This window comes from Chelonoidis abingdonii, chromosome 8, assembly GCF_003597395.2.
Source record: "Chelonoidis abingdonii isolate Lonesome George chromosome 8, CheloAbing_2.0, whole genome shotgun sequence".
NCBI lineage: Eukaryota > Metazoa > Chordata > Testudines > Testudinidae > Chelonoidis > Chelonoidis abingdonii.
Genome location: NC_133776.1, coordinates 56,438,772 through 56,447,273, shown reverse-complemented (window position 1 = coordinate 56,447,273; position 8,502 = coordinate 56,438,772).

The window sequence follows — 8,502 nt, the reverse complement described above, 5'->3', positions numbered from 1 at the left end:
GATTAAGGAGGATAGATGGGTTTGGACCAGTGACAAACTAGGTTTCCTAGCCAACTTTCAATTGGCCACTATTGGTAAGGAAGTATGCTGAACAGTCTAAGTGGTAATTATTGTACTAACAGTTTATGAACCAATATTAGACTGATGGCTGTGGCAAATTGTCAGCACTATTATGATGGGTCTTGCGCTTTCTCTTCTTTGTGGGGGGTTCAGGGCACCATTTCTTGCCCCTAAATTGGAATATTAATTGCCCTACTAGTGTCCTAGAGGAGGGGAGTGGAGAGGGAGCGATCTGGGCCCGCTCTCTACTCCAGGTCCCAGCCCAGGGGCCCTGAGGATAGTGGTGAACCACTTGAACTGACGGTTCCTTCCCCTGGGCTACTTCCCTCTCCTGCCCTTCAGCTTGTGGGGAGGCTTCCTGCTCCCCCTCTGCACAAGCCAGGTGCCACTTACCTAGGGTCTAGGACTTCTTAGCCCACTGCAACACTTCTTCAAACTGTCCTCTGCTTCCCTTCAAACTGTTCTCTGCTCCAACACCAATCCTTTCTGCTCCTACTCCCACACTGTCTGATTGAAGCATGGGTTTTTATCATGTGACTGACTGCAAGTGCTCTAATTGGCTTCAGGCGCTCTAGTTAATCTATAGCAAACTTTCTTCCTCTTACAGGGAATAAGGCTCCCTTCTAACCTTCTCCTGCTGCCCTCTGGCCATGCTGTATTACTAAGAAAACGTTACTCACCCTGGGCCATAACTGTAGTTCTGTGACATGTGTCCCTATGCATGCTCCACTTCAGGGCCACCTGCACCTCTCGAGCCCTTGATTGGAGATTTCTAGCTAGCAGTGCCCATTCAGCCCACGCATGTTCCCTATGCCTCCTGGTGGCAGACACCGAGGATATATAGGGGTGCTCTGGCAACCCGCCCTCAGTTCCTCCTCTATTCAGTCATCCCCTAAGAAACAACCAAAGCAGAGGGGAAGGACAGAGGGTAGTGGAGCACCCATCGGGATACACATCTCGAAGAACTCCGGTTACTGCTCAGGGTGAGTAACATTTCCTTCTTCTTCTAGTCGTATCCTATCCCTGTGTGTGCCCCATTTCAGAGCAGTATCCAGTGAAGGGGGCAGGAGCTTCAGAACAGAATCCAGAACTGAAGACTGTACTGTAGTGCCAAACACTGCATCAGATCTAAGGGCATGGAGCAGGGTGGATCACTTCGAAAACATATAGATTGGAGACCAGGTAGTGACTCTACAGAGCTCAGATACTGGGATGTTCTTCAGAAATGCAGTAGTTGTTGCTTGCGATCTGGCTGAATGTGCTCTCAGACCTGGGCGTGCTGACCACCTGCAATGTCATAACAGTTGTAGATACTACAAATTATCCATTTTGAAAGTCTTTGTGCAGAAATGGAAGCCCTCTCAGATCTGTCTGCAAAGGCTATGAAGAGTCTAGGCAATCTCCTAAACTGCTTAGTCCTATCAAGGTAGAAGGCCAAGGGCCTTCTAAAGTCCAGAGTCTGGAAAGAAGATTCCCAAATTGTGACATTTTGGAAAAAATTCTGGTAGATGGATAGATTGGTTAAGATGAAAATCCGATGTAACCTTGATTAGGAACCTAGGATGCGGATGTAAGGAGACCTTGTCACAAAAGGACATGGTAAAGGGAGGATCTGCCATCAAGGCTCCAATCTCCCTGACCCTACAGACTGACACAATGGCAACTAGGAAGGCTGTTTTCATAGATAAATGAAGTAGGGAACAGGTTAAAATGGAGGTCTTGTGAGGTGATTGAGAATCAGGTTGAGGTTCCAGGATGGGATGGGATGTCTAGTGTAGGGGTAAGAGATTACTGAGACCAGTGAGCGAAAATGAAGAATCCTTTGACTGGGGGATGAAAGGCTGTACCTTGACATAACTGATGGATAACCCAGATGTATTCAGATCCAGCAACCAATCTAGGATGAGGGAAAGGGAAACTAATTCAGGCCTGAGGTAGTGATGACCATATCAGTGTATGAATCTCTTCCATTTCTGCAGGTAAGTAGTGTGGGTTGACATTTTTCTACTGTTTAATAACACCAGCTGCACTTCTATAGAGCAGGAAACCTTAAATGCTGAGAACCATCCAGGAGCCAGACTCTGAGGTGTAGAACTGCCAGGCTGGGGTGAAGTGTGTGACCCAGATCCTGAGACAGGAGATGAGGGAATGTCGGGAGCTTGATTGGCAGTTGGACACAACTGAAGTAGGTAAGGGTAAAAAGCTTGCCTCGGCCAGGTAGGTACTATGAGGATAACTTATCCGGCCTGATCTTGTTCATCATCCTTAAATTGGGGGTGTTGGTAGAAAGGCATAAAACAGACTCCTCTTCCACAGTAGAACGAAGGCATCCCCTAGGGAGTGGTGACCCAGACCCCCTGAACAGAAGAGAAGGCACTTCCTTTTCTTGGAAGTGGCAAAAAGATTGATCTCTGGCTATCCCCATCTCTGGGATATGTCTTGGGGGACCTGAGCATCCAGCTCCCATTTTGTAGTCATGGCAGAAGTGTCTGCTGAGGGCAACGGCGGTGGTGTTCTGGAGGCCTGGAAGGTAGGCTGCTGAAATCTGGATGTGGCTGCTTATGCACCAGTTCCAAAGCTTTTATAGCTCTGGCACTCAAGGAGGGGGGATCTTGCTCCTCCTGCTTGTTGATGTAAAATATACAGGACACATTGTTCATCAAGACTGATTATTTTGCAGCTGATGAATGGCAGGGCTTTTCTGACTCCCCTGAGCTCCAACACGTTGATGTGGACACTGGTTTTGTGGAACCTTTATTTGCCCTAAACCATGAGTATGCCAGGTTGGGCTCCCCATCCAAACAGGGATGCACCAGTTTTTAGAGTCACTGATAGGGTTGGGTAGCAGAAAGGAATGCCCGTACAAACATGGAGTTGCTCCTTCCAGCAGTTTAGGGAGTTCTTTATGTGAAAGGGGACCACCACTTGCCTGTCCAAGGCATCTCTGGTCAGAGAATAGGCAGTTCTCAACTAACCTTAGAAGCAGCGGAGGCTCAGCCTTGCATGATTGGTTACAAAGATGCATGCTGCCATATGACCAAAGAGTTGGAGACAATTCCTTCTAGATGTTCAATGGCTTCCCTGAATCATCCCTATCACTCTTAACAGAGTCATGAATCTATCTAAAGGGAGGTATGCCCTGGCTGTCACTGAGTCCAAGTAGACCCCCTATAAACTGTATCCTTTGCACTGGTACTAACATGAATTTCTTTGCATTCAGCTGTAGGTCCAACTCTCGGAACAGAGCAAGGGCCTTTTGGGTGGATGACAACATTGCTTTGAAAGAGCGGCCTTTGAGAAGCCAGTCATTGAGGCATGGGAAAACAAGAATTGCTTCCTGCTGAAGGTAAGCCACCATTACTGCTAGAACCTTTGAAAACACCATCGGGGCCAAAGACAGGCTGAAGGGAAGCACTTGGTACTAGAAATTATCTTGGTCTATGGTTATTTCCTTTGTGATGGGTGTATACTTATATGGAAATAGATGTCTTGTAGGTCGAGGGATGAAAACCAATCACCTTCCTCTAGAGAATAAATTATAGGTGCTAAAGTCACCATCCTGAACTTCTTAGGCCTCAGAAACATGTTCAGCTGTCTTAGATCTAAGATTGGCCTCAAACCTCTGTCCGTCTTTGGTACTAGGTAGTATTTTGAATAGAACTCCTTGCCCGTGTAAGGGGAAAAGACTGCTTCTGTTGCTGCTAGCTGGAGGAGAGAGTCCACTTTTTGCCTTAGTAGCAGTTTGTGAGAGGGTTTCCTGAAGGGAGGGTGGAAGGGAGAGAATACCAAAAACTGGATGGTGTAGCCCAATATTATGACCTCCAAGACCTATTAGTCCATAGTGATCCATTCCCAAGCCTGGTGGAGAGGGACAAGGCCACCACCAGAGTGCGGGAGATGGATTAAAGGACACAACTGTAAAATCAGAGGATTGGGAGGATTGGGATCTTCACCCAACCCATCAGCACTGCTGTTTTGATGTCACCTTGGTGGCTGTGGAGGTTGCATGGGCAGACCTCTTCCTCTGAAACCTGCCTCTTTCTGGAGGATTCTGGGGGTCTTTGGTACCGCAAGAACTGAGCAGGGCATGAGCTTTGCTCACTCTGTGGCCTACTGAAACATTTCTTGCTTGTAGGTGTATAAATGCCCAAGGAACGTAGGGTAACCCTAGAGTCCTTGAGTGTATGCCAGGAGTCATTCTTGCCCTTTGAGAAGAGTTTATTATCATTAAAGGCAAGGTCCTCTATAGGAACCCCAAAAACTGGAGCCAGGACACCCTGTGCTGCAATGGAGGTAGATCTGGCAGCAGTGTTCACAGTGTCTAGGGCAGCGTTTCTCAAATGTAGCCACTGTGGCCACGTGTGGCCACCTGGGGCTTTTCTTGCTGCTACAGCCTCCGGAGTAGTGATTGAGGGAAGCAGTGGCTCCTCTCCCGGGGCCACCAGTGGGGGGTGGATTCTGCCCACCTCCAGAGACACAAACATTGGAGGTGCAGGCAGCTGGTGAATTCGCCACTTTTCCAGGGGCGGGGGGACAGGCTTCAGCCGTAGGGCTTTGGGCTTCATCCACACAGTAGTAGGCTCTGGTCCCAGGCTCACCACCCAGGCCATTGTCCCTGGGCCCCGCAGCTTCCCTGCCCCCTTCCCCACTGAGGGCTTAATTTGTCCCCAGACTTGCTGGGGCTGAGTAAGTATGCTGTGAAAAGTGATATTAACAAACAGAGAAATATCACTTTTCACAGCAGCAGACTTACTATGTAGCAAGTTTTTTTTAAAAAAAAAGCAACCAAAAAAGCAAAAGAAACAACAACAAAAAGACAAGAACATGCAAAGCATCTTATTTGTGTTTCTATTCTGTTTAGGTCCAGTAAAGAATAGAGACCACTCTGCATTTTTTTTTATTACTGAGTCTGGAAAAAACCCTACCCTTCTAATGAGGTCATGGAACAGTCTGAAATCGTTGGCAATGGAAGGGGAGGCATGAGCAGCTCATCTGGCAATGACAATGAAATAAGAGTCTCAGGGGTGACTAGCCTCCAACTCCTCAAATGTCTCCTCCTGCCTTGGCAGGGTAGAGGGAGGGTGTGAAATCCCAGTTTAACCTAAGGCACAATACCTGTCGTCTATTGAATTGCTGCTGATAGGCAGTCCAGGGTCCCAGTATGGCCATTTCAGGGGTCCGTAAGGGAGGGAGGTGGCATACAGTGTTGGTTCCACCATCCTTGATGAGCTGCAAGGCCCTCTCTGTACAAGATGGATTCAGAGGGGTTGTCGCAGAACCCCAACAGCAACAGGGACTCTGATTCATCTGACACCGAGAGGTCCCTCAAGTATCAGAACTCCTGCGGAACCAGAAAGGACCCTGATACCGATATCATAGCCGAACTCGTCATGGCTGGAGCTAAAGGTATCAGTGATGATCTGGGTACTGCAGGCTTTGTAGATGTCAGACACCGATGCTTGCTCAGCACTGTGGGTATGGCTTGTACAGCTACCCCCAGCTTGAGCTAAGCGCATTGGTACCAATGGCTGGGCTAAGGTGCATGATGGCATCAACACTGAGCAGGATGTTCAGTGCTGATGAAGGGACTGAGCTCTATGGTACCCTGTACCCAGTCTCCTTGCTAGTGGAGGATACCGGAGCCTCTCCTTGAAGCTCCAGGGCTTCGCAGGCCTGCTGGGATCAGAGCATGAGTCCTTGGCCTCAACAGTACCCTCGGAGACCAGGGACCTCAACAGGGATCTGGTTTTTTTTGGAGCTGGCTCCTTAGGTATGAAGTCTGGGCTCCTCTTTTTGGGAGTCTTCCCAGCATGCTCCAAAGGCTTCTCTTTCTTAGGGGAAGTATGCCCTGAGGCTGGATCCAGGATGCTGGATCTATTCGAGCACAGATGTACGGGAGGGGGATGTCTCCTGACCTGTCTCAGAGGATAGTTGTAGGGACCATTCCACTGCCAGCAACCTGACTTTTATCTCCCTGTGCTTCCTAGCCCTGGACTTAAGTGCTAAACAAAAAGCAGCACTTCTGGGAGATGTGGCAATGGACATACTCTGTCACTCACTGGTAATAGCCTCCCAGCAAGACAAGCAGCATTTGAAGCCCAGTGAACCAGGCTTCTGCTAGGAAAAGACAAGTCTCCCGGGAAAAAAAGAGGGAAATGGTCCTATCACCTAAAACTAACTAACTAGATGTAACACTAACAACAGCTGTAACTCACTTTGATAGAAAAAAGAGTGAAAGAGAACTGAGTACACTCTAGGCAGACATGCTAGTGTTCTGTCTCAGGCCAAGGCAGTAGACAAGGAACTGAGGGTGGTTCACCCGCACACCTCTTTATAGCCTTGGTGTCTGCCATGAGGAGGCACAGTGCATGTGTGTGCGCTGAACGGGCACTGCTAACTAGAATGCTCCAATAAAGGGCTCGAGCAATGCATGCACATCTGATGCACAGCACCCATAGGAACAATACTGGAAGAAGAACTACACTGATGGCCCTTGAAGTATCAGAAACAAAGCCCAGGAATTCACCTACTGTCCTGGCTGGTGGTAAAAAGGTGAGACAGCAAGAGGTTTTCTCTCTGTCCCAGAGGCGAGTGTCTGAACCAGGACAGCCGCATGAGTTGTAGGAGAGCAGGTACTTGCAGTGCCGAGAAGGTTAGAGAGAATGCTCCTTTCTGGGTTTAAACACATGCAGCTGTGGAGCAATGCTGGCCAATGGAAGTGACAGCGTTAACCTGTCAGAAAAGCCCAGGATTGAATGAGCTATTCCTGGGGAAATTCTGCACCACTGTGCAATGCAGAATTTTGCAGAAATTAACATTGTGTATGAAAAATTTTCTTCCTCTCTGCTCAAAATGGGCTGCAGTGCTGCTAGCTACCACTAGGGGCCACGGGACTTGGCAGAGCCCAGCTCACACTTGAAAACACTGCTGGTGAGGAGGGTGAGGGAGCTACAGCAGGAGTGGGCAAACTTTTTGGCCCGAGGGACATATCTGGGTATGGAAATTGTATGGGAGGGCCATGAATGTTCACGAAACTGGGGGCTGGGTGGCGGGAAGGAGTGAGGACTCCAGCTGGAAGTGCAAGCTCTGGGGTGGGGCCAGAAATGAGGAGTTCAGGGTGTGGGAAGGGGCTCCGGGCTGGGGCAGGGGTGTGTGTGTGTGTGATGGTTCCAGCTGGAGGTGCACGCTTTGTGGTGGGGATGAGGGGTTGGGGGTGTAGGAGGGTGCTCCAGGCTGAGACCGAGGGGTTTGGAGGGCAGGAGGGGGATATGGGTTGGGGCACAGGAGGGGGACAGGGGTGCAGGTTCCGGGCGGTGCTTACCTCAAGCAGCTCCTGTAAGCAACAGCATGTCCCCCCTCCATCTCCTATGTGGAGGTGATGCCAGGCGGCTCTGTGCACTGCCCCGGTCCGCAGGTGCCACCCCTGCAGCGCCCATTGACCGTGGTTCCTGGCCAATAGCGGCTGCGGAAGAGGTGCTTGGGATGGGGGCAGCGTGCAGAGCCCCCCGGCTTCCCCTAGGCATCGGAATTGGAAGGGGACATGCCGCTGCTTCCAGGAGCTGCGCAGAGCCATGGTATATGCAGAGTGGGGGCAAGTTCCCAACCCCACTCTCCAGCTGGAGCCCTGGAGTGGGGCAAGCCCTGGACCCCGCTCCCTCGTGGAAGCTTGAGAGCCAGATTAAAATGTCTGAAGGTCTGGATGCATTCCCCCGGCTGTAGTTTGTCCACCTCTGAGCTAGAGGGTTCCTGGCAGCTGCCGTTCCCAGCATGCCCTGAGGGGAGGAGAGGGCAGTGCACAGAAAACTCTGTGCAAACCTGGGACTAAGCATCAGGCTGTGTCTCCCTCTGGATCCCTGGGCTGTCAGGAGAAGAGGGGTGAGTGTCTGGGCAGGGTGGGGGCACGGTTGGACTCTGGGGAGTAGAGGTTTTGGGTGTATTGGCTGAAGGGGGGGGCTGCAGGTGAGCTCTGGGTGGGGGAGGGGTTGCGGTTGTCTGGACCCCTGGCTGCCTTCTGGGGGGGAAGAGGGAAGAGGGCAAGAAACAAGAATTGGGTTGTCATAGGAGTTTCTTTAACTCTCTGCTCCCGGGGGGAATTTTTGTCTGTGTCTGTATTGTTACAGATATACTTGCTGACCAGTATTTTGAAATAAATTACCAAAATAATTGAAACTGGCATGATTATGTAGTGCTATTTTGACAAATAAAATTTGTAGAATTTTGCAGAAATTCAAAATATTGTGTGCAGAATTTTAAATTTTTGGCACAGAATGTCTCCAGGCGTAATGAGCAAAATGAGATGATTTTCCTCTTCCCTCAAAGATGAGGCTCTCTGGTGGCATGAGAAGAAATGCTGAGATCCAAGGACTAGAGTCAGTCAGGAGGAAAATCGAGTTTCTGAATCAAACCCATTATTTGCCATCATAGCTGTTCTTAGAGAGACAA